The sequence below is a fragment of the Schistocerca serialis genome, chromosome 3 (assembly GCF_023864345.2).
Source record: "Schistocerca serialis cubense isolate TAMUIC-IGC-003099 chromosome 3, iqSchSeri2.2, whole genome shotgun sequence".
NCBI classification, from domain to species: domain Eukaryota; kingdom Metazoa; phylum Arthropoda; class Insecta; order Orthoptera; family Acrididae; genus Schistocerca; species Schistocerca serialis.
In genome coordinates this window covers 64,158,420-64,183,208 of record NC_064640.1, presented here as the reverse complement: position 1 = coordinate 64,183,208, position 24,789 = coordinate 64,158,420, and the positions used below count along the sequence as shown (strand labels likewise).

General features: G+C 43.5%; 1 protein-coding gene and 1 long non-coding RNA gene across 2 annotated transcripts in view; one reads left to right on the top strand and one right to left on the bottom strand.

Moving 5' to 3' along the window:
• LOC126469711 (uncharacterized) overlaps positions 1-24,789 on the bottom strand; it is a 555,905-nt gene that overhangs the window by 253,638 nt on the left and 277,478 nt on the right. The gene's annotated exons all lie outside the window — the stretch shown is intronic.
• LOC126469712 (uncharacterized) overlaps positions 1,531-24,789 on the top strand; it is a 111,188-nt gene continuing 87,929 nt past the window's right edge. The window contains exon 1 of the long non-coding RNA XR_007586050.1: positions 1,531-1,672. This is a non-coding gene — a long non-coding RNA (uncharacterized LOC126469712). The remainder of the gene's footprint in view (positions 1,673-24,789) is intronic.

Below are 24,789 nucleotides of genomic sequence, written 5' to 3'. Positions count from 1 at the left end.
CCTACTGCTATTACTCTTTCAACAATTTCACCACAAAATCATAAAATAAGACACTCATAGCAATTTACATAAGTGTTTCCTAGTCACTAAGTCCAACTGCACGTCCATGATACTCGATATTTATTCCATATAGGATATGTATCCATGAGACGAAACGCCCTTACACACCATTGCAACAACGTTCTGAAGGATACGTAATGAATCGTCATAATAAAACAAAAATAAGGTGGATAAGTACAGAACACTAATTTAAAAGTTATAGCTTCAATTCTCTGTCGTTTTTAAGATTGTTTTTATAAATAAACGTCACTTGCACCTGTCTAATACTTCTCGCTACGCCTTGGATAGTATTTAACATTAAGCTGTAGCGCCATTGCATAACTGGTTAGACGGGGCAGTGAGGCTAGTGTAATGTGAAAGCATATCACAACAAACACGATCACGCCTAGCAAAAGCCTTCTTCCCTACACCTTATCTGTTACACAATATCCACGTTTTACTTGAGATTTCACTCGCTATGTGAAATATTCAGAGGTGCACTAATATCTATAAGTACTATAACTACGTATTTTTAAAACTGTTCGATAAAAAGATTTAGGAGTATATTTAAGGGAATTAATGAGATGCATGGTAAGAGAAAATTAATAATTACTTAGAAAAAACGGAGTGTGGTATTGGTAGAACTTTTGTTCTGTTGCCTTAAAGAAAAACTCGCTCGCAGTAACTGTTCTTTGAAACAGTGTTAAATAGACGATATCCTGGAACACTAAGGGAAGGCTGGACGTAACTATGGCTAAACCGTTTAGTCCAGTGCCTTGTTGACAGAAATCCGTCATCTAATCTACAGGTCTGTATGCAGCGTACTACATGCCTGAAACAAGAACGACTGGAATGTACGTACATTTTTCCAAGTAGTATTATTTCATTTTATATCTTTGCTCGAGATAAATTTTGTATTATGTTTCGTTATTCGTTGGGCGAATACTTTTCGTTGATTAATGAATCTTCAGACAGTTGTAATGATAGCTGTGATGGTATTTGTTTCTATAAAAAACAAGAATCACGTATTGTGGAGTCAATTTGTATCTGAAAAAGACAATAGTAAGTTAATTTCACTTAACTTCTCTCAACTTTAGTGATGCTAATGACGTTTGGATTGTAGAGAAAGGTATCTTTGTCTCGAAGTGAACGAAAAGAACACAGAATTCCGGATTAAGAGTGAGCAGCGAGGGCACGATGAGGCGATTTGGCACAGAGAGTGGTACACCAGTAAAAATAGTCGCGAGCCAGAGGAGACGCGGGCTTCCCGAAACACTCACATCATCGAACACAAATCACACACGCGCCTGCGCCTTCTACCCCGATAGTCGTAAATCGTCCCGAATTTACAATTCTTAAAAATAGCAGTGGGCTTTTGGCAGCCGCGCGGCAAGGCGCGGCGCAGCGCCGGAGGCGAAAAAGTCTAAAAAAAAAAAAAAGAGCGGTTCGCAGCCGCAGCCGCAGCGGGTTGTGGAACGTTTGGGCGGCGGGCAGCTTGAGGCAGGTCGGGAGCTGAGCGGGCCACTCTGACAGATGCGACACTTACCGCGACGTGACGGCGCAGCGGCTCCACGGCGGGCCACGAACCCGCGAGCCTCGGACCGGCGCTTGCAGAAAAGTGCACTCGACACCGGTAGGTGCACTCTTTTTGAAACGCCTTTCAAACATGCGGTGACCTTGTGTATGTTCCTTAACCCTGTGTAGGGGCGGCGGAGGGGAGGGAGGGGCGGGGAGGGAGGTGGGAGACGGCAGCCGGGGTGGGGAAGTGGGAGGGGGAGCGGCTCGGCGAGAGCTGCCTACGTCACGTGACGCCGCAGCATCTCGCTTATCCTTTTTTGGCTCCTGTTATTTTTTCCCTCGCAGACTGTGTGAATTAACGAGATAGCTGGCGCGCCGAGGAGTCCTGCCTCAACATTGCGATAGGTCGCGGCTGGCTGTGTCTCCGCGTGCGTGTGTCGGTGTGCGCGGGACTTGCCTGATTTCAGGTCAGTAACCTCGAGAAAGCTACTCGCTGGCCAGCCTAGTAAGCTGATTGTATTGGAGCGCCGCCATAATACGAATGCAAAACGTGGGAGCCTCGCCTGATAATCGACTTTCACAGCAAAAGCGGGACGAAGGCACAGTTCATCCCTGCGTTAACGGGTGCGACGATTATTTCACACTGACTCAGTATTCGCAGTTAAGATCCCCGCGTAAACAGTGTATCGGAAGAGTTCATCTCCAAACTGATTGGATCTAGTTCGTTTCCCTACCGCGATCTCTTCGTCTTGTCAGCCATCGCTGGTTTACTGGACAGTATGCGAGGTAATAGAGGAAAAAGGTAGTCATTCTGCTTATTGATTGGAAGTGAACGTAGAACCGTGTCGTTCGTTAACAATAGATTGCATCTCTGTCCTATGTTAACCGTAAAAGTATGCAGTACAGTCGTCTACTGTTACAGGCACTGTCTGCTAGAAACGAAAGACATTTTGTTTTTATGAAATTACGAAGGGTCGAATTATAATAAACTTCCGCCAGTTAGAGATACAGGAGAAGTTACGATCTCCTTTTTTTGCGTACGTCTGAATGAGTGGCTCTTCCGCAGAGAAAGTAATTCGCTGTGTTATCAGGCAAGTGTGTGGTAGATAAAAGCCAAGCCAATGCCCGATAAAGACGGCAGCTGACGGCCACGACCTGCCCCAAGCGCGTGCCAGCCATTCGCTCGTTCCAGTAAACAAAACCTCGCTTCGGACACTGGATTCAAAAACAGTGCGAATAACAGCTTTGTGGCGGAGAGCTTCATCGGTGATGCAGGTGCTGAGTTTTGGAGGTTATCACAACGACACTGCTACATAAGCCGTTAATTTCTGCGTGTATTATCGGAAAAAGATAAAATAATACGCAATGAAAAGAAGGAAATACGACTATTTCTGTACAGCTTGCGTTACTGTGTGACCGGCTGGAGTGGCCGTGCGGTTCTAGGCGCTACAGTCTGGAACCGAGCGACCGCTACAGTCGCAGGTTCGAATCCTGCCTCGGGCATGGATGTGTGTGCTGTCCTTAGGTTAGTTAGGTTTAAATAGTTCTAAGTTCTAGGCGCCTGATGACCTCAGAAGTTAAGTCGCATAGTGCTCAGGGCCATTTTTGCGTTACTGTGTTGCGGGAAATTCTTCTCGTACGCTGCAGGCACAAACAGATACACGCTTTGCCTTACACTGGAGGAGCACTATAAAATTCCGTTCCCAAGAACAATGCCATCTCTGACGTGTCTGCAGCTGATCCCTACGATAAAGGACCCGTGTGTTAGACAACACTTTCTAACTGCGCACCGCCATACTTCAAAAAAACCTTGTGAAAAGCTGAGCGAATATTAGAAATAATAAAAAAAATGGTTCAAATGGTTCTGAGGACTATGGGACTTAACGTCTGAGGTCATCAGTTCCCTAGAACTTAGAACTACTTAAACCTAACTAACCTATGGACATCACACACATCCATGTCCGAGGCAGGATTCGAACCTGCGACCGTAACGGTCGCGCGGTTCCAGATTGTAGCGCCTAGAACCGCTCGGCCACATCGGCCGGCGCAGCGTATTTAAAAGTGAACACATAAACATTAAAAACGAGAGCAATGTTAATGAAATATTATTGCTGTAGTGTTTGGCTATCAGAAGTGACACTATCACGATTGAGATATGGAAACTGAGTCTCTCCCCATTCGTTGTTATGAGGAAGGAAGGAAGATTAGGAGCACTGGAGACAGAGTTATAGCCCGGAATGGGTAAGAGTAGAGAAAAAAGTCGCCGATATCCTTTTCGAAGAAAATATTCTCATGTTTGCTTCAAGCGACTTAGGGAAACCACAAAAACTTATACATTGAAGGGAAAACCAGAAACACTGTCAAGAGCTGTGTTCAGTGGCACCTGAGTATAATATGTGCATACTGAGGGGTGAAGTGTTTGTGATCCATATGCTTTCTGTGCGACGTCTGTTTTGACTCTTCAGGCAGTAATTGTGCTGTGGTCAGAGTTGAACAACATTTGCTACCTTAATTTTAGGGGACAACGACGCCCCACCAAAGAGTACGTACTCCTGCTGAACAACTTGAAGCATTTGAACAGGGTTGCATAATGGGTCTGAGGGAAGCTGGATGAACATATCAAACAATTGCTGCACATTCTGAGAAAAATGTATCGGTGGTGTTTCGGTGCTTTCAACTGTGGTCTGTGGAACATTCCCACGTTCGTAGACCAGGTTATGGACGTCCATGTAGTACAGGCGCGTCAGCAGCAGTGACCAAGAGAAAATCATCCAGGGAAGAAATCTGGGCACAAATGTGCACCTGATGTGTCACCAAGGACCACTGGAAGCGCCTGCTTGCAGCCAGGCTACAACTGGCACTATCCCACCGCCAAGCGCGATTACTCAGCTGTCGTGAAAGGATCGACTGGAGAGTGAAATGGCACTCTGTTGTCTTCAGTGACGAGAGCAGAGCCGCGCGGGACTAGCCGAGCGGTCTCAGGCGCTGCAGTCATGAACTGTGCGGCTGGTCCCGGCGGAGGTTCGAGTCCTCCCTCGGGCGTGGCTGTGTGTGTTTGTCCTTAGGATAATTTAAGTCATGTAGTGAGTACGCTTAGGGACTGATGACCCTAGCAGTTAGGTCCCGTAAGATTTCACACACATTTAAACATCTGAACGAGAGTAGATCGTGTCTGTTTGCTAGTGATGGATCTACATCGGTACGGCGTAGACTCGACGAGCGAGCTATTCTAGAGTGTATTCGCCCAAACGAGACAGGTTCCTCCCCAGGCCACCAGTTACAACTCGCAGCACATATAGTGTTTCTGTAGGGTACGGTAACCGGTGCCCACTATGTTGTACAGGTTATTATCTTCATCCTACTGTCATTCCTTCGACAGGAAGATGATGTGTTATTTAGCACAACATTGCACGTCCACATACGACTGCTCCTACGTAACATGCTCTTCGTGGTGTACAACAACTGCCCTGGCCAGCAAGATCACCAAATTTCTTGCCAAATGAACACGTGTTGGTCATAGTAAAGAGAAACTTAGCCCGCCAGAGCCTGCAAGAATCATTGCCGAATTGCAACAAAAGGTGCATGATGCTTGGGACAGTCTATCGCAGGATACCATGGGGGCACCTTTACGATAGTTTGCTTGTGAGAATGCATGCCTGCGTTGCTGCCAGACTGGGGTGCACTGAGTCGATGCCTGAGCAACCTTAACTGTGACATGTGTGTCTAACTTCGTCCGATGTGGTACCATATACTCCTACTATAATGAGCTGCCTGTCACATCACTCGTCAATAAAACGTCCTTGTTCTTGGGCGTGTTGCATATTTGTCCGACAGTGTATCTGAATGGCCAGACGGGGGTTTAAATCATCTTCCTCATGAATACGAGTCCACTGTCTTACCACTGCGCCACATTGCGTTATCATGGAAATGAATGAAATGAAGAGCTCCAACTACAAGGAAATCGTAATAGTGGACAGCAAAGATGGATAGAGGTTACAAAGTAGAGAAGTGTAGAGAAGGAAACTGCCTCGTCCTTCTTGTCAGAACCGTACAGACATTCGTGTAACGAGATTCAGGGAAGCTATAGAAATATTAATAACGATGGAAGGATGAGCATTACAATCTTAACCCCTGTAGAACTACGGCCCGTACGTGTACATCCAAGCTCATCGGAGGAAACAGTATAACCATCTTCTCAATAGAGCAACTGCTCCCTCTGGAGTAGTACAGAACTAGTACCAGGCAGCGATGTGACCCGCATCTGCTGACCGAAGTCATGGCAGTCAGTTAGCTGGAATGCATCTGCCAGGCGGTTGTATGGAATCAGCGCAGACGTGGAGACGTAAGAGGATAGCACAGAAACGGTACCGTGTCTGGACGTGCCCATGACCACATCGTTAATGAACTTGCCGATTTGTTGGTGTATAAACGCGAGCTATCCAACTTGTCCAAAAGAAATGGTGCACTATATAACACGGCGTAAGAATATTGGTCACAAAAAGACCTTAACCGACAAGAGCCGGAGATGTGCGTCATGCCTTATCGATGAAAGTCGACATGAAACCCGACAAGAATTACGGCTCTCAATGAATGCAACGGACATATGGAGCCACGCATCTCGTAAAGTACCACTGCTCACAGCGGCGCTTAGATCTGCAAAAACAATACAGAAACTGCACAGTAGCTGACTGCAGGGGCGTAGTTCGTACCACGAGTCGCGATTTCACCTATTTTGAAGCGATGCAAAGTGTCCAGTGGACCGACGATGAAGTCAGACGATATACTAACAGTACGTGGAGGGTGTTGTTCAGGACGGAGATGGTTCGGTGATGTTAACGAGGTCTTTTTCGTACCCTGACATGGACCCGCTAATTTAGCTTATCGCGAACATGAACCAGGATGTTCATTTCAGCCTTCTCGGTGACCCAGGGTAGCTCTTTATTCTCCATCTCCACCACGAGTACGCTGAGGGCTCTCCCGTCTTCCAGGATTACAACACCGGTTTGACAATACTGCTCGCATACGTTCCCTGTTAGACGAACCCTCAGAGATGCTCTCGCACCTCGACTGACCCGCTAAATCACCCGACGTTAATCCCACAGAAAATATGTCGGACTATTTGGAACAACAGATGAAGTGTAGCAATAAAAACCTGCATATGTGTCTGTTTCCTTACGCTGAAAACCACTGTGAAATGCGTGACAGGAGGTACTTCCCATGGAGTGCGAGAAGAAATATACTACTGGCCATTAAAATTGCTACACCACGAAGATGACGTGCTACAGACGCGAAATTTAACCGACAGGAAGAAGATGCTGTGATAAGCAAATGATTAGCTTTTCGTTGCATTCACACAAGGTTGGCGCCGGTGGCGACACCTACAACGTGCTGACATGAGGGAAGTTTCCAACCGATTCCTCAAACACAAACAGCAGTTGACCGGCGTTGCCTCGTCAAACGTTGTTGTGATGCCTCGTGTAAGGAGGAGAAATGCGTACCACCACGTTTCCGACTTTGATAAAGGTCGAATTGTAGCCTAACGCGATTGCGGTTTATCGTATCGCGACATTGCTGCTTGCGTTGGTCGAGATCCAATGACTGTTGGCAGAATATGGAATCGGTGGGTTCAGGAGGGTGATACGGAACGCCGTGCTGGATCCCAACGGCCTCGTATCACTAGCAGTCGAGATGACAGGCATCTTATCCGCATGGCTGTAACGGATCGTGCAGTCACGTCTCGATCCCTGAGTCAACAGATGGGGACGTTTGCAAGACAACAACCATCTGCACGAACAGTTCGACGACTTTTGCAGCAGGATCGACTATCAGCTCGGAGTCCGTGGCTGCGGTTACCCTTGACGCTGCATCACAGACAGGAGCGCCTGCGGTGGTGTGCTCAACGACGAACCTGGGTACACGAATGGCAAAACGTCATTTTTTCGGATGAATCCAGATTCTGTTTACAGCATCAAGATGGTCGCATCCGTGATTGGCGACATCGCGGTGAACGCACATTGGAAGCGTGTATTCGTCATCGCCATACTGGCGTATCACCCGGCGTGATGGTACGGGGGGGCCATTGGTTACACGTCTCGGTCACCCCTTGTTCGCATTGACGGCACTTTGAACAGTGGACATTACATTTCATATGTGTTACGACCCGTGGCTCTACCCTTCATTCGATCCCTGCGAAGCCCTACATTTTAGCAGGACAATGCACGGCCGCATGTTGCAGGTCCTGTACGGGCCTTTCTGGATACAGAAAATGTTCGACTGCTGCCCTGGCCAGCACATTCTCCAGCTCTCTCACCAATTGAAAAGTTCTGGTCAGTGGTGGCCGAACAACTGGCTCGTCACAATACGCCAGTCACTACTCTTGATGAATTGTGGTATCGTGTTGAAGCTGCATGGGCAGCTGTACCTGTACACGCCATCCAAGCTCTGTTTGACACAATGCCCAGGCGTATCAAGGCCGCTATTACGGCCAGAGGTGGTTGTTCTGGGTACTGATTTCTCAGGATCTATGCACCAAAATTGCGTTCTAGTATAATATATTTGTCCAATGAATACCCGTTTATCATCTGCATTTCTTCTTGGTGTAGGAATTGTAATGGCCAGTAGTGTCGCTGTTATTAGGCTAGCATTGTCTTCGCGATACGGCGAAGGTTGCACTATATTCCTAGTTTCCTCACTTATTGTTGGATTTTGATACTTCGTAAGTAGCCTTTCACGGGATAGCTTGCCTCTATTTTCAGGCGTCGGCCACTTCAGGTTTCACACTATCTCCGTGACGCTCTCTCATTGGTTACACAAAACTGTGACCATTTATGGTGCCCTTCTTTGTATACTCACCCGAACCACGCAGTTTGGTATCTCTCTCTTATGGCATTTGAACATCAACGATTGGCTTCAACTGGATATGACGCACCTGAAGAAACTTGTGGGCTCTTTTCCTCGCATAATTGAGGCCATTCTCGCGGCGGTGTTACTCAGTGTTTGCCTCCTGTCTCCTGGGGTTAACTAATTTTTCGTCCGATGTGTTCACATCTACATCTAGTATCCTAGAATGCGAGCACAGAGCTTTGGTGTGTTGGCTCTTAGGTTGGCCAGACTGGCGCTAGTCTTGCCGCAGAAGCTTATTCTGATAAGCAGGGCAACGCAGTGCCTGCTGCCCGCGAACCGGTTCCGGTCGCAGCCGCCGGCCAGACGCTCTTTGTGCTTTCGCATTTTCTCTCGTCACTGGCGTCTCATCTCACGTCTCACTTCTTTACAACTAGTATAGCTTTTCACCCATTTCGAAGCGTATTTTGGTCAATATAATGATTTTTATTTTATTTTACGCGACTAGTGGCGTTGGACCAAATTGAGGAGTGTATCCCCATGATCGTGGAACGTGTCAGTACATGAAATTATAACAACAAGTGAAAACTGATAAAAAGTTTATGAATCCTAAAAAGACGTCAAGCTATAAGTTTATGTTAACGCAATCAACAATATAACAAAGATATCAGCTTAATTTTCCAAGGAACTCCTCGACAGAATAGAAGGAGTGACCCATGAAGAAACTCTTCAGTTTAGATTTGAAAGGGCGTGGATTACTGCTAAGATTTTTGAAGTTTTGTGGTTGCTTATTGAAAATGGATGCGGCAGAATAGTGCACGCCTTTCTGTACTACAGTCAAGGCACTGCGATACAAATGCAGATTGGAAAATGGAAATGGCTCTGAGCACTATGGGACTCAACTTCTGAGGTCATCAGTCCCCTAGAAATTAGAACTACTTAAACCTAACTAACCTAACGACATCACACGCATCCATGTCCGAGACAGGATTCGAACCTGCGACCGTAGCGGTCGCACGGTTCCAGACTGTAGCGCCTAGAATCGCTCGGCCACTCCGGCCGGCAAACGACAGTAAAGAATACATATACTGAGGGGCCAATGTCAGAATATCCAGACTAATGAACAGGGGTGGACAAGAGGTTCGCGAACTAACATCAAATATTGCCCGAACCGCCTGTCTCTGAGGCAAAAATACCGCTTGAGGACGGGAAAAGTCACCCCAATACATAATACCATTCCTCATAAGCGAATGAAAATAAGAGCAAAGTAGACTACTTTTCGTATCGAGCTATCACTTATGAGATACTGTTCTAATAGTAAAAATGGTAGCATTAAATCTTTGAATGAAACCCTGAACATGGGCTTTCCATGACAGTTTACTATTTATCTGAACAGCTAAAATTTTGAACTGTTTAGTCTCACTAATCATATGCCCATTCTGTGTAATTAGAATGTCAGGTTTTGTTGACCTGTGTGTGAGAAACCGTAAAAACTGAGTCTTACTGTGATTTAGCGTTAGTTTATTTTCTACAAGCCGTGAACTTATGTCTTGAACTGCACTATTTGAAACAGTGCCAACGCTGAACACAACATCCTCAATCACGTGCAACACTAAAGGGCATATCGTTTATATAAATAAGGAGGAGGAGTGGCCCCAGCACCGATCTCTGCCCCCCCCCCCCCGAACCCCCCACCCCCTTTTAACTGTACCCCACTTGGCCCCCACATCACTGCCATTGTCAATACTGTGGAGAATTACTTTTATCTGTCTGTTCTTAAAGTAAGAGGTGAACCAGTTTTGAGCTATTACACAATGCTCCAATTTCTGGAGCAATATTTTGTGATCAACACCATCAAACGCCTTAGTTAAATAAAAAAATGGCTAGCATTCGAAACCTTTCGTTTAATCCAGCCAGTACCTCACAGAGAGGAAAATATAGCATTTTCGGTTGTTAAACCACTTCTAAAACCAAACATTACATTTGATAGCAAATTATGTGATATAAAATGATCAATTGCCCTTACACACATAGCCTTATGAGTAACTTTAGCAAACACTGATGGCATAACAATAGGTCTAAAATTGTCTCCATTATCCCTTTCTCCCTTTTTATACAGCTGTTTTACTACGGAGTACTTTAATCGTTCACGAAACTGACCATTCCTAAAGGAAAAATTACAAATATGGCTAAGTACTACGCTAACATGTGCAGCACAGTACTTTAATATTACGCTAGATACCCCACCATATCCATGAGATTCCTTGGTCTTCAGTGATTTAATTACTGACTCAGTCTCTCCCTTGTCAGTATCACAGAGAAGTATTTCAAATATCAGTCTCGGAAAGGCATTTTCCAAAAGAGTTATATGATTTCCTGTAGAAACTAAGTTTTTATTTAATTCAACGGCAAAGTTCAGAAAGTGATTGTTAAATAATGTACATTTATCTGACTTATCGGAAACAGAAACTCTTTTATTATACTGACTTTATATCCTTGACCTTGAGCTGCTGACCAGACACTTCCTGCACAACTGACCGTATGGTTTTAATTTTATCCTGTGAATTAGCTCGTTGCCTTCCTAATAACATTATTAAGCACCTTACACTACTTCTATTTGTAATGGGCTACTGCAGTTCGATTGTGACGACTGCTAGCATTTTGATATAATTCCCACTTTGTTCTACATGATATTCTTAACCGACTATTCAGACACCTAGGCTGCCTTTTACTGCTAATACCCTGTTTAGACAGTTCTAATGGTATGCAACGTTCAAAGAGCATGAGAAGTATGCTAAGGAAAGCATTATATTTGTCATCTATGTCACCGGCACTATAAACATCCTGCCACTCTTGTTCCTTAAAGAGGTTTAAAAAAGCCTCTATTGCCGTTGGATTGGTTTTTCTGAGTAGTTTGACATTGTTTGTAATTATATACAGCATTTGTTTCAGCACAAAAATCTTTTACTGTTAAAATTTGTGCATGATAGTCTGAAAGGCCGTTCACCCTTTTACTAACAGAATGCCCATCTAGCAAAGAAGAATTAATAAAAATATTGTCTATGGCTGTGCTACTGTTCTCCCGCACCCTGGCTGGAAAAAATACAGTCTGCATCAGATCGACGTATAATTAATTATCCTCCACAACGTAGTTTCTCGCGACGATATGTTTCGATAAAATGACCTCGCTTTTCTCATCTCGTTGACTGTTAATAATGCCTCCAGTCTTCCCCGTCGGCACTGTCAGAAGATGCGGCTTTGCTGGTACTTAAACTGACGCTGTGCTGGCAATCTTTACGTAGCATTGGTTCGTGACGCCACGCAGGTGACAATTAATGGGCATGCATATCGAGACACGAACAAATCAGCGGTTACTGAACTCTGTCTCTCAGAAGGCTGCCCACAGTCCTGATCGCTTCAACGTCCTACTGGAGCCGGCGAGTCTTCGTCATCCTCCGACCTTTGAACTGCCTCACCCAGCCAGTCACAGTTTAACGTGGACTACGAATCATGGAAAAATATGACATTTTGAACAAATACAAATGATTTGCCAGAAGTGAGAGAAGTGATAAGAGATCCAGAAATACAAAGAGACATCTGAGGATCGCAGCTTTCACGAGCGCACTCCGCCTTACAAGCGACTATGTATTATGTTCGTTGGACAAAAATCTTGAGGACGAAGGCGATCGACGAAAGCTTGAGATATCATTTAAACCTAAAGTGACAAGAAAATAGAGAGAATTTTACCCATTAATTATCCTTAATCGCCATATTTATCGCATCTTTCCTACGTTCGCTGTCTATAAAACAATTAGTTAAGCAGGTGGCGGTTACCTTGAACTTGTTGACTGTCAGTGGTCCGACCTGATGCCTCGTACATAGCAAGAAGTCAGAGTCTTGTAAGAACATGATTACTTAGGAGGACGGAACATGTAAATTCTTAGGAAGACATTGGGACCTCGAAGAACAGGAGACGGTCCATATAGGTGACAGGCGAACCGAGAACTGTATAGCCGAGAGGAAAGGATCTTCGTTGGATATCATTAAAAAAAGGGAGACTGCATCTTCGCACACATCAATGGAATGGAAATGGAGGGAATCGAACTTCAGGTACTAAAGTTTCTCGTAAGCGAAAAATCAAAGTTCGCTTGATTCAGGAGATACAACAGGATTTGGAAGAAATGGGAATACGAGACAGAAATTTACAACAGGGTAATTTTCAAATAGAAAATCGAGGCTGTCACAGATTATTAGGACAGAATTAGACCCAGGACCAGAACGGCATGAACAGAGGAGATTTTTGCAAATTGTGACAGTGACATGATTAACGTGCACCACAGAGGATCGAAATGGAAAGAAGAACACTAGCCTTTTTAGTAAATTTACAATCTAAAAACATCTTTCTAGGTACCGTATTCTTATATTCTGCTCGTAACGCCCATTCTAGCTCATATTGTCTGTTCTTGTGCACAGTGGAACAGTTGAGGCAGAAGGGCATGGAAGCAAACCCGCTTTTACACAACTCCCGCCTTTCACGTACATTTGTGGCACTCTCCCCACCTTTCTGACCGGCAATTCTCCTTTATTGCTTCCTGCGGAACGGTCTATGAAGGACTGACACGCGGAATCGGTAGGGTCCTGTGAGTTCAGTACGTCCTAGTGGCGTAAACATTAGTAGTATGGTGTGATAATAGCGTAGCCTGCATTCTGTGCTCGCCCGAAGAAAGGAGAAAGCCGTGCGTAAGAAAAACAGCGATAGGAGTGGCCATCCGTTATTACCTTCTATGATTGCCGACGAGTGTGAACAGCGGCAGTAATGTCTACCCAGTCCTTCTCAACTTGCCAATGCGACTAAAAATTACACCAATTTCTGTAGTATTATAAGTTTGAGAAGAAATGGGTCGGTGAAATAGCTCGGCCAGAAGTTTGCTGCCTGATGACGGTGCGCTGGAGATATTTATAGCAGGGTTGTTACCAGCACGAGTGAGACCCCAGCGGTGGCCACTGCCTCCACCGTCGATTCCGCCAGTCGCCACGTAACACCAAAAAGAAAATAAAAAATCAAAAGAAAAATCGTTTCTGTCATCCGACCGCAGGTCATCAGACGCTGGACGAGGAAAAAAGGAGAAGCCATTTTTAGTCGGAGATGTGAGAATTTGATGTGATTAAGAAAGAGAATACAAGTAGATGTTGTGAGAATAACTGTAGATCCGAAGAATCAAGTAACAATATTCAGTAAAAAGATTGAAAAAGCTATGTAAAAGAAATCGTAGCTCATTCTAAACTCAGTGTTGGAGTATACAGGTTCGTTAGCGACGCTGCAAAATCTCCCTACATTTATATTCTGAGCGAAATAAATGTACCAGGTTAGTAAGAAAACGCCACGGGGAATTCGAATGGGAATCGTTGGTAGATGTGTTCGCGTAACCTTTCTGGATACTCAACGATCTTTATGCTCTAAATTTCTTAAGCAAATTTTAGAAAAAATAGCTTGTGATTTTCCTTAGTAGGTACACGGACTTATCTCGAGAAACGAATTTTTTTGCTTGTGCCTACCAACGATGCCGAAAAATACTTCAACTTCTGCCTGATAAAGACAGAACATATTACAGGAGAGATATTATTCAGCAGAAACGAAAGTAACATCGGGTGTGTGTGTGGAGGAAGTGGGAATAAGAACCACTAATGTTTTCAGTGTTTCATAAACGATTTCACAGACATAGTCAACACCGTTTCGTTGACGATACATTTGTCTTCTGGAAAGTATGATAACAACATAATGCAGAAACGATCCAGACTATATTACCGCTTGCTGTCGTCAATGGCAGTACTCATAAAATGTGAGTAAATACTAGAAATGCATTTAAACATAGGAACTAACACGACATAGCATTAGCGATAAACATCTGGAACCTGTCACATCCATTAAACACATAGCTGTAACGTCGTGAAGCTATGTGAAACGGTACAGCCACATAAAGTAAGTAGCAGAGAAGGCGTTAACTACAGTGTGGCCTAATCTAGGGCACTGCCCCAGCATTTTTTGTCCTATACCGTAGCTATGACAACACAAACAGGATCGTAACAGATCTGTACAATCCATACGAAAGTATACGAAAGATGCTCTGGGAACATTGGTGCAAAGGCAACAGTATTCTCCTGAAGCCCTGTTGGGTAGCTTTATAGAACATCTATTCCAGGTAGACTGTGTAACGATTTTACTGCCTCCACCTCATATGTCGTGCAAGGACCATAAGACTAAAATGAAAGATTGCAGCACATAAGGATACACAGTGAAGTCATTTTCTCCCCTCTTAGGGCGTGAAAATAATAGGAGGGGAAGTGTCTAGTACGACACAAAGGCCGGCCGGAGTGGCCGAGCGGTTCTAAGTGCTACAGTCTGGAGCCGCGCGACCGCTACGGTCGCAGGTTCGAATCCTGCCTCGGGCATGGATGTGTGTGATGTCGTTAGGTTAGTTAGGGTTAAGTAGTTCTACGTTCTATGGGACTGATGACCACAGCAGTTAAGTCCCATAGTACTCAGAGCCATTTTTTGAACGACACAAAGTAACTTCCGTCAGGCACAGTAAAATGGCTTGTAGAGTATATGTGCATCTTTGATATACACACACGTTGTGAATTTTTCCTGCCAACAGGGCAGCTGCGGCTGGCTCAGGTCAGTTGAACACAGAATGGCTCTGAGCACTATGGGACTTAACATCTGTGGTCATCAGTCCCCTAGAACTTAGAACTACTTAAACCTAACTAACCTAAGGACATCACATACATCCATGCCCGAGTCAGGATTCGAACCTGCGACCGTAGCAGTCGCGCGGTTCCGGACTGAGCGCCTAAAACCGCTAGACCACCGGGGCCGGCAGTTGAACACAGAACAAGATGGCCGTTGTAAGCTTCACAGATGCATTTAATACAGTGTACTGATATTCTGAGGACTTTCATTATTGCAATGTTTCCGCGCCTCTATTCGACAGAACAATCAGATGTTTAAGGGTGCTTCGTTGATGTTGCTGGAGCACAGCAATCAATGTGAAAATGAATGGATTATAAATGCATGTATAATGTCCGAGTAGACTAAAAGCGATTTCCTTGTAACATACGACGATAACACCGTATAATGTCAAAAGTCACAGAGAAAGTTTGTGTCGGACAGGACATAATCATAGCTCATATAATTCTGCTACTCCGATGGATGTTGTTTAGAATGCTCCCCTTTGTAGCAGACATTTTATGAGAAGACGTCTGTTCTCGTAAGTTGTTGTACCTCGTGACTCTGGAGAAATGTGTTGCACTAATACCGACCAACAATGGCTGCAGAATGCCCATCTAGCACACGTCTTCGGTATTTCTTACAAATTCATCAGTTCCAGTGACCACAACAGCAGTCGTGTTCTGCGGAGCGATGCGCTCACGAAGGAAGTCGCTGTTGAAACAGGAGGTCTGTGCCTGAGTGAGGGCTCAGATGACAATGCCTGTCACATACCACGACACGACAGTTTCAGTGACCATAAGGCTGTGAGCATCAGCGAGAGTATAATCAATACAGTCAGCATTTTTTCGTGATAACGTATCTGTAAAACATGGTAAACCTCGATCCCATCGGAAAAAAAGTGTTACGCATTTTTATTTTTTTGCCAATAAGGTAAGAAAATTAGGATGGTTAGGGTACATCAGAAGAATTTAAGAACGCAGATGGTCCAAGTGAATGCTTTCATGGCAACCTCCTAGAAGGAGGAGAAGAGGAAGACCACGGAAAGAGTGGCTAAAGAATGTACAGAAGCGACGGAGAGAAGAAGAATGTGGAAGAATGGCGAAATCGTGGCGTTTGCGGACAGAGGTGCGAGATGCCGAAACAGCTGGAGGAGCCCCGCGACAACAAAAAGAAGATAAGAAACCACAAATTTGAGAATTATAGGACGGTAAATATGACCATAACACATATAAGTTGCTGACTGTAGTTCATAATCGACCAATAGAAAGAAAAGCGAAAAACATATTGGGCGAAGCTCAGAAAAGCAGTTCTGTGTTTGCACTTAGTAACGTTAATTAATACGATAACAATGTAGGGTATCTTTGTGCAACTGTTGACGTAGAACATTTGACAGTACAGAAGATCGAAATCCTGGGGAAACTGTAGGTAAAGTTCAAAGATGGACAACTAGTCTACAGTATACTATATGAGAAAACCGAAGGGGGCGGCGGGGGGGGGGGGGGGAGATGAAGATTTGGGGAGGGGAATATATCAAAGACGAAAGTCGTCAGAATGACTAACTGCACGTCGAAATAGGGGAAGACAAAGTAAGAGATAGACCTCTGTTATCTAGGAAATAAGGATGATCCAGATGGTAGGAGCAATGACTACCTTAGAGGCAGTATGTTATTAAATGTGTGTTAATGACTTGGCAGACAATGTTAGTAGTAATGTTGGATTATTAGCAGCTGATGCTATCATCTGTGTTAAGTTACTGTCTGAAAAAAGTGGAAGAAATATTCGGTCAAAATCTGATAAGATTTCAAATTTGTAGCAAGACTGACAATTTGCTTTAAATGTACAGAAATCTAAAATTATGCACTTGACAAAACGAAAAAACGTAGTGTCCTGTGACTAGTCTATCAGTGACTCACAACTAGAACCACTCAACTCATACAAATACCTGGGCGTAATAGTTTATACGGATATGAAAAGAAATGATCATATAGTGTCATTGATAGGCAAGGCAGGTTCATTGGCGTGGTACTAGAAAACGCAGTCCGTCTACAGGGTCTACAGTCTCAGAATATCGCACCAGTGTGTGGGGCCTATACTAATAGGAGATGTTGACATTTAAAAAGAAAGGCAGCACGAATGGTCACGGGTTAGTTTGACTGGCGGGAGAGCGTCGCGGAGATGCTGAAAAACCTCAACTGGCAGACCCCTGAAGACAAACAAAAGTTTTGAGAACCAGTCTTAACTAAAGAATCCATAGATATCTCTCTCAGCCCCTACGCATCGGTTACGTAAGGGCTGTGAACACAAGATGAGATTAATTACAGCAAGCATAGGGGCATTGAAGAGGTCATTCTTCTTACGCTCCATACGCAACTGGAACGGAAAGAAATCCTAGCATATGGTGCAGTGATAAGTATCCACTGCTGTTAACTTCAAGTTGGTTTGCAGGGTATGTGTGTGAGATGTAGATATGGGCTTATAACTGAGGAATATGTATCTGTACCACAAAATCTCCGTATCGTATGATACAATAACAAAAACGGGACATAAAAAAAAACTGGAAGAATTGAAATGTGATGCTACAGAGTGATACTAAAAGCCAAGTGGGGAGATTCTAAGAGCTAACAAGTCCTGGAATAGTTAATTTCACACTGGAAGAAGCAGTAGCAGGGAAAGTTTGTAAAGGAACGAAAGTATGTGAAACAGATGTGGCTGGTGCGCGGACATGGGCGTCAGGCAAGGAAGAGACGGAGGGTTGCACAGGACCGGTGGAAGGAGTAAGAAGCAGAAAGATAGCGCATCTCGGCGCGAGGGCGCGCGCGGAAAGAGGCTAGGCGAGGCAGCAACAGGTACAGTAGACGAGGCTAGAGGCTCGTACTTACGCGAGGAGCCGCTGCGCGCTGCAGCTGCTGGCGGCGTTCAAAAAATTCTCTGGCGCTCGCACACGCACAACTGAGGCTGCCTATTGATTGCGCGCTTCGAACCCCGGCCCGCTCCCCGAGCGGTCGCCATTACAAAACTCTGCCCTCCCCCGTGCTCGGTGCTGGCCGCTCACAGTTGCGATGATAACCTCGCGCCGAAAAAGCCGGTCGTAATTGTGCAGTTTGCCGCCTCCGTCCGGCCGGCTCTCTGGAGCTTCGGCCGCCGAGAGCGCGCGAGGGCGTTACCACTTCGCAGCCAGGGACCGAGTAACCAGCAGTACTCTCAGTAAAACTATATCTTAGCTAGGGTGGATATTTCACTCTTTAGAGGTGTGGTTCTGTGTTAAATTTCTGGGCATCTTAAAAAATGCGTGCCGGGCCGGGATTCGAACCCAGAGCCGTTCCTTTGGTGGACAATGTTCTTAGCGATCGAGCTGTCCAAACCGTGGTGGCAGGATGAACTCCCAGCACGGCACACGGTTTCGACCTGTCAGAAACAGATGTGGTTCTGTGTTAAATTTCTGGGCATCTTAAAAAATGCATGCCGGGCCGGGATTCGAACCCAGAGCCGTTCCTTTGGTGGACAATGTTCTTAGCGATCGAGCTGTCCAGGAAGTACCAACAAAAATCGTGGTGGCAGGATGGACTCCCAGCACGGCACACGGTTTCGACCTATCAGAAAGTGAAACTTCCTGGCAGATTAAAACTGTGTGCCGGACTGAGACTCGAACTCTGGACCTTTGCCTTCTGCATTCTGTCAGAAAGTCTTTAACACAGCGCCACTCCCTTAAAAGTATTCACATCCTAGATAAGATCTGTTTTGTCGAAAAACTTTTTATCTGAAATCACTGCTACTGGTTACTCCAATGTCACAAACTGCTACTTTCGCTGCACGTATGTTTCGAAATTTACTCTCTCCGTCTCACTGTACAAGGAAACGTTTCTATATTACCTACGAATTTATAACACGTCGGGGCTAAAACCTATAACTTTCTCCAAGTTTTGCAGTGGAATAATGTTGCTTGGCTAATCAAAGCGACACTCCTAATCATAAAAATTTACCCAAGACTTTATCTGGGGTGGTTTTTAACGATTGCTTCCACCCTACTGGTGAAACTGACAGACAACAACTGGAAATGAATTTTTACAGAGTCTAATTTGATTAGGAAATGAGACTCTGAAAGTGCTAGAGACGTTTTGCTATTTGGGAAGCAAAATAGCTGATGACTGGGCAAGTAAGGGAGACATAAAATCACACTGACAACAGCGAGAATTTCTTTTTACAACAAATCTGAATCCAAGTGTCAGAAAGACTTTTATGAAAATATTTGTGGTACTGCGTTATACGAAACTGAAACATGGACGATTAATATTGCATACAAGAAGTGGACAAAAGTTATGAAATGTGGTGTTACAGAAGAATGCTGGAGATTAGATGGGTAGATCAGGTATCCAATGAAGGGCTACTCGAGCTAACTGAGCAAAAAAAAAGTTTTGTGGCGCTAATTGAGAAAAATAAATGTATTGTTAATAGGACACATCCTGAGATATCAAGGAATAATTTGGTGATGAAACGAAATATATATATATATATATATATATATATATATATATATATATATATATATATATGTGTGTGTGTGTGTGTGTGTGTGTGTGTGTGTGCGTGTGCGTGTGTGTAAGGGAGAGGGGGTGAGAGAGAAAAACTGCACACAAAAACCAAGGGTGACGTATAGTGAGAAGGTTCTAATTGATGTAGGTTACAGCAGTTACATAAAGATGAAGATTTGTACGGAATATGCTAGCATGGAAAGCTGTATCAAACCACTCTACGGACTGAAGACGATAGCCTATGATTCACTGAAGGTTTCCGATATCATGCTCAGACAATTTTCGCAACAGGTTATTACTTCTTGCGAAGGCCAGCTGTGCGAGATGACTGTTCAACACCCGTAACGCTTCGCTTAGTTTACGTCTTAATTTATTATGTATATATTTTGTGCAACTGATTACGCTGTCACCGCTAAATTTCAACTAATAAAAATGGTTTACAACTTGTAAACTGCCCGTTCAAAAATACTGTCATATTTTTAAGCTCAATTTTCCTATTTTCTCCCCTGAGATTTTTTATCTATAACTGAGAATACTGATGTGTACGTGAAGAAGTTCGCTATGATTTCGTAAGGTTATTTGCACTGTCCTGAAAACACGTAGAGCCCTAGGAAGGTTGAACTGGAGTAGGTAACATCAAGAAGACTATCACAGTCTGTTCGTTCTACGAGCTAAAGCGCGTACGCTGGAGCTTCAGCCAGGCTAGTTGGCAAACATCAAGAAAAAAACCGTTTATATTTTTACGTGCAAAAATAAAACCCAGGAGAGGATATGAAACTAGGTGAAAAAGGAAATTATGGCTATGTTGTTAAAGTAAATTGAGGTTAAAGTTAAGAAACTAGAAGAGAGAATTTATTTATAAAAACGAACTGACGACTGCAAACACTTTTTATAGACGGACGGCTGTTTATTCAGTTTTATTCTAAATATCTTTGTGCTAGACAAATAATAAAATGCAATTCTGAGGACTTGGTAGCAAAAGTAAGAAGTAGGTTCATCCATTTAACTTCCTTTCGACATCGAGTTCATTAGAGACGAAGCAATAGCTGGGATCTAACAACGATAGGGAAGGAATTCGAGTGTGGCCTGAAGTGTGTAAATGTGCGGTTACAACTGAATATTGCCCCAAGTACTTTCAACAGATTGCGGCTAATTTTCACAGGGTGTACCAGGGGTAATGGTTAGTATTCAGGGACATGACAGGAACCATGATCGAAGCAAAAAAGTCTGGTAAAATGCATACCTATGCTATGCTATGCTATGAGCACTTCGTCGCCGATAGTGTGAAAGAAATATCTTCCACCGCAATCTCTTTGTTTTGCATATTTTGAGAGGTGGGAGCATTAACGAAAACAAGAAACAAATGTCCAGTAGACATGAACTCTAAAGGGCATACCTTACGAATTATGAGCACTGCTGGACAAGTGCTCGCAGCTATTAATGTCTGCATTTTAAAGTCCATGTTTATTAAACTTTTTTGCTTCGAATGGTTGTTTCTGAAATACCCCTGAATATCAACCATTCCTCCTGGAACACCTTCTAAAATTTCTCGTTAGAATTTAAAACTGTAGTAAATGAGTTGCAGCAATAAAATAAGAGCAAAAAATCTTTTATATTGCATTTAATACACTCGTGACGACAACAAAATGTTTATCGGCAACGACAACCGGTTTCGGCAAAATGTGACCATCTTCAGACAATATTACACCAAGATGGCTCTCGGTGGCGGTGAACGCCAACTGCTCATCCACGATATCTGCTCCGTTCACAGCCACCACTGCCATCATGGTGTAATATGGCCTGAAGATGGTCTCATTTTGACCGAAAACGGTTGCCATTGCCAATAAATATTTTATTGCGGTCAAGACTGCTTTTAATTAAATTTTAGAATAGTTTATCAAGACCGTTCACTTTCTCCACGAGAAATGTTGTCAAAAATTATTCCAAATAAATCTATTTAAACCTTTTCTTAAAAAAAAAAAAAAAGATTACACGTCAAGCCCAAATCACGACAGACCTTTCCTATCTCTCGTAACTGAAAAAAGTAACCGCGCGTTTCCCCTATAAATTCCGGAAATCGTTTATTACAAGATAAACAATTATTCCCTTTTTCTTTATTTTGTGCATAATAGCGGTGAAACATTGAATTCTTCTTATACGTTACAGGGTATCAAAACTAAGCAAATAAAATATTTTAGCCAAATAAAATACCGTGATGCTTAAAAAAAGATCTGAAATCATTAAAAGGACACATCTCTGTTTAAAATAACGAGACCGTGCGTGACAGCAAGGAACTAGAATTAGCGTAAACAGGTATCAGACATGTGACACGTCACACAGGAAACCAGCACTGAAATTGTTAGCGGTCTAAAACATTTCTTAAATTTGAGTAATTCATAGATCGTTACTGAGCACACAAATTTGTAGGCGTTCTCTAATTTTATGCTATTGAAAGCTGGCCTTCTGCTCCAAGGGGCAACATTCGCCATATTTCACTCTCACCAATGGTTCGTCACACAGAAAGCAGTTTTGTAACAGAACAAATCTCTTCCGGGCTCAAAAAGGTGCTGTCAACATGAAAAATTACAGTTCTTTTAGCACTTTGCTGTCCAAAATGTGCACATAACAAATGAACGAGGCCGTGTTCTATTATTTTAAATTTGTAACTCATCTGGCTTCGTAGCTAACTTTTTACCGTCACAACAGAATCGAGAATTCAGCGTAAACAAAAGTTAAAATACGAATGAGGAATTTGAGTCTGCTTTCTAGATAAATTTATCTGAATCACCCAGGCAACGACGAAGCACACTGAATCAAAAGGGGTTATAAAATTGGCACGAGTATTAGTATTTCGAAAAATTTATAGAAGCTGTTTTGGTAACTGATTGAGTGTTATCGTTTTATGTTGCCACACACTTCTGAATAACTTGTTGCACGAGGAAGCGTGTGATTTGTATTCATTTATCGGAATATATATATTTGCTCAAAATAAATAACTTGTGCTGCAGGAAAAAACAGCGCCGAGCAAAGCTATAGCTGCTCACGCGCAACATGTTCTCAGCAGCTCGCTTTTGCTAGTGCTAGGACTTCTTCGTCTACACGTGACGTACCATCAGCAAAATGTCGGCTGTAGCAGGGCGCTGAGTGACCTTTGTTTAATTACTCGCACGGCGCAATAACGAAATTAGAAGCGGCCACTACCTGGAGGCGCACAAGTGGTCCATGAATATAAAGCATAGAAAAGCGAAACAAAAGCCAATACCCATCGTCATCGCGCCGCATTACCATACTTGACACACAGAGAGTGCGCCGGTATGCATACGAGCCGCTATTCTTTATATAAATAAATTGCTTTCTCATAATGAAAATGCAGACGGGCCGGGACCACCTCGGAAGGTGGCCGGTCGCGAATGTTTTTTGCCCACGAGAAACAAAAGGTGTGGCGCCGCGGTCGGCGGTCTAGCGAGCACTCCCTCTGCATTGTCGCCGGCTTAAGAAAAACGCGCCGCGCCTATTTAAAAACTTCATTCATTTGCGCGGGGATGGCTTTTTTCTGTCCGCGCCTAAGTCGCCGTGTCTCGAGTAGAAAATTATAGCGTACCCGGCTCCCAGTCCCCGCGGCTCAGCCGTTACAGATGGGCTACTGCCGTGTCGTTGCGGTAGGGCAGCCACGCTGCTGTGAAATGATGGGAAGCGTTCTAGACACAATCTGCTACGGACATCTAATCTGAGGAAATGCTCACTCGCATTGTCACTTGTTGTCCTCCTACACTGCAATGTCCCACCATTTTATTAATTTTTTAAATTTTTTTTAAATACCAGTATCTTTCGCGCAAAACCGTGGATGCTACTGCAAGACAGAGACGTCTAGTGGTACACTGAGATATTTCTAGTAATGTTGTGCATTGTAACAATCTCTCACAGCATTCAAACCAATTCTGGGCGTGGAGATTGTGCTACCTGACTGTAGGAGACTGTAACGCGATTTTTTTATTATAGTTGTCATATAGAGGAGATCATTCACAGTGAAATTAAGTATTTCTAAAGTTACTGTAAAGTCAATTTGAGTTTGTACTATTGCTGATATGAGTGGTTTCGAAATGAAACCACTGGAGCAGTATGTACTTTTGACAAAAATTTATTAAATTTTAGGCCCAGTTTTACTTGTCATTTAGGAGTATAATTTGTTTTAGGCTTTATGAGTTCATGGAAGTTTCGAGATGAAGAGTGTGCCTAGAAAAAATATGAAATTGGTTTAAAATATTCCTCATGAAATGATGGGTCGTTGAAACCTCTGTGTCCCAGTGGTTCAAAAGTGAAATCACAACTTTAAAAAAGTTGATTGTTTACTTTTAGCCTATTTCATCTTGTATTCGTTGCTTACTGCTATGATGCAAAAGGTCAGTTCTGTGAACAAATTTAAAATCATTTTTCCTATAGTGTTGGGACTCAAAGGATTAAATTGAATACTTTGAGATAAGGAACTAATACTTTATTGGAAAATTTAATAACAAATTCCATCTACATGATTATCATTATTATTATTGTTATTTAGCCAACGCACATCTCGAAATCACAGCTTCGTCACCGGGCCTTGAGTTTTTGTGTATGGACCTTCATTGCGAAGTCTATACCTGAAATGCGTATCTGCGAATTTCGTTGATTTCCTTTATGTATAATATCAAAGTCAAGTATTCCCCACGCGCAGTTTACACAACATGTGGGAATTACTTCATTGTACTGTCATATACGAAGGAAATCAAAGTGCTTCTGGTGGCTTAATACCGTAATGAAGGTCCTTACACAAAAACTGAAGCCCTGATGACGAAGCCGCCCGTGACTTCGAAATGTACGTTGGAGTAGTGGAAACGCTATAAAAACTCAATAGACGAAATTTGTTACTAAGGTTTCTATTTATTTCACTGTCTAGGTTTTAGCCATTATGGCTAACAAGAAACAATAGTTTTATTGTCATAAACAACTATAGCAACAACGCCAGATTGTTGTAATTCATCAGAGTGACGCCGTACACTCTCAAAGCACCCATTACAACGTTGTTTACAATTACTTGACCAGTATTCTCCATGCTGTACTCTTCCAAGTGTCCATTTCAGGGAGCCGATGCTTGTTCAT